The 2,391-nt window shown below is 44.8% G+C and overlaps 1 non-coding gene across 1 annotated transcript; it reads right to left on the bottom strand.

The window, feature by feature from the left end:
* Positions 1–931: 931 nt before the first annotated feature.
* LOC141636690 (small nucleolar RNA R71) lies at positions 932–1,038 on the bottom strand. The gene has a single exon (XR_012541287.1). It is a non-coding gene; the product is annotated as a small nucleolar RNA R71 (small nucleolar RNA).
* Between the last annotated feature and the right edge of the window lie 1,353 nt (positions 1,039–2,391).

Genomic DNA, 2,391 nt, shown 5'->3' with positions numbered 1-2,391 from the left:
TGTTTTATCCGTTTATTTAGTTTATTGTCTTTTATTGCTATTAGTATAGATCAAATCAAATCAACCCCCAACTTTCGTTACCTTAGACTAAATTCGACAATTAGAAATTACATTCGCCTCCTTGTGGTTCGACCCTGTTACCACTAGCCTTGGTTAGTTTTAATAGGAAATTATAAATCTTATTTTTGGTACTCACAACGACGGGCATCAAATTTTGGCGCCGTTGCCGGGGAGGCAATTGTTCTAATTTTTAGTTGTTTTTATTTAGTCTTTCTTAGTTTAAGGGACACCTGTTCCTTAAACTTCTCTTATATTATTTTTGTAGTTTCTTCTTATGCGCAGGTCACAGGGTGGTGAACTAGTACCGTTCAATCCTGAGATTGAGAAATCCTTGCGCGAGTTGTGACGATAACAAAGGGTATTACCGACAGAGGAAGAGCTGAGTACTCTGTCAAGCTACTACGAGAACGCTCGGTTCGAGGAAGATCCACCCACATCTCCTGCTTCTATTTCTTCAGCTGAGACAGTCACTTCTCCAGAAATTCCAGTCATGGCTGAAGAAGCAACTATAGCAAGTTATTCTGAGCCGACAGCCGAAAATCTTTACAAGGGATTCGAATTACCTGGAGTTGATAGGAAATTCGAACCAAAGCCTTCCTATATCAACCTCGTTGAGAGGAACCAGTTCGGGGGGGCTGCAAATGAAGATGCAGCCAAGCATATGGAGATATTTATCAATTACTGCTGCTCTATACCCCCGTCGACCGGTGTGACCCAGGACCAGATAAAGGAGACCATGTTTATATTCTCACTCCGTGATGCTGCAATGGAGTGGTACAGAGATCTGGACCGAGCCGCTCATAGGATCACCGACTGGAATTCCTTAGCCCTGGCATTTCACAAAAAGTACTTCTCTGCCTTGAAGAATAACGCCATTAGAGCTCAGATCACGAGCTTTAAACAAGGGCCGGATGAGAACTTTAATGAAGCATGGGTTCGTTTCAAGAAGCTAGTGCGAACCATACCGCACCATGGGTTCGAAAAATGGAGTCTTTGCAATCAGTTCTATAACGGGCTGTATGATGATCAGAGGGCTATTTTGGATGTCAGACCAATGGCCGATTTCTTTGAAAATATGGGAGAGACTAAGGGGTGGAAAATCATTGATGACTTAGCCACCCACAAGGCTGAGTTTGGGAATTCCCGGGGTAATCAAAGGAGGAGTGCTGAATCTCCTTCTGTAGCTGCACTTGAAGCTCTCACAGCGAGATTTGACAAGTATGAAGTGGGAGGAGCTTCAAAAGGAGGTATTTACCAAGTAAAGGCTGTGTCAGACGGTCCCTACGTCTGCAGAAGGTGTGGAGCTGAGGGACATGTATCAGAGAATTGTCCCAGTCCTTTCGAGTCTTGTGCTGCCTTTCTACACTATAGGCAGACAAACACCTACTATGAGCCTAATGTTCATCCCAACTTGAGGTGGAGTAGCCAGAATGTCCTAAATCCAATGAGTAGCAGCAAGCCTATGTACCCCCTCATCATAAGCAACAACAATATCAAAAACCTCCCTATGTGCCGCAGCAGCAATAATCTCAAAATTACGAGTTTGCTGAGTTGAAGAATATGTTGCAAAAGGAGTCCCAAGCTAGAGAGGCTGGAATGAAACTTTTAGAAAGCCAAATTGCTCAGTTGGCTAGCAAGAGTACCACTCGAGCTCCGGGACACTTACCGACTCAAACTGACCAGAAAGAGACCCTAAATGCCATAACTTTGAGGAGTAGGTCTACCCTGGAGGGGCCTGCTATGGTCGAGGATGCCCCTGAAAAGAATGAGGCGAAACCGAGTCGGAATAAAGGTGTAACGAGTAATACAAAGAAAAAGGCGTCTACCAGGTATATCAGTCGATTGAATGATTTATCCGGTCAATCGACTGAAGTGCGGGTTACAGGAGCTTCTAGAACTGTAGATCTCAATCGATCGACTGAGCAAGGTGGTCGATCGACCGAGGCCACTGCTGATATTGAGAAATTTCGTCCTCCAATGCCCAATAATTTGAGAGACCACTTATTTCGGGGTACGACAACTCCGAAAGTATTGGGGCAAGACCCGAGTGCTGATGGGTCCATCCCGATTCCGATGTTCGACCCAATGTCGGTCAATGGCTCACATTTGAGACGGTCTGAAAGGGTTCAAGCTTCGATAAAGAGATGGTGGTGGACTTTCAGCTTAAGTTCAGGGATGCCGGCATGCGCGATTTAGAGGAAAGGGTTAAGCTGCTTCTTACAGCTCCGTATCCAGAGAGACTAGTGCCGACAAAGGAACAGGTATCTTTCAGTAAATTTGAAAATGTTGTTCGCAGTCTTAACGTACAAGTGCCTTTCCTTGAATTAGTGA

This window comes from Silene latifolia, chromosome Y (genome assembly GCF_048544455.1).
Source record: "Silene latifolia isolate original U9 population chromosome Y, ASM4854445v1, whole genome shotgun sequence".
NCBI lineage: Eukaryota > Viridiplantae > Streptophyta > Magnoliopsida > Caryophyllales > Caryophyllaceae > Silene > Silene latifolia.
The sequence above is the reverse complement of the archived record's forward strand: the minus strand, read 5'-3'. Positions and strand labels throughout refer to the sequence as shown.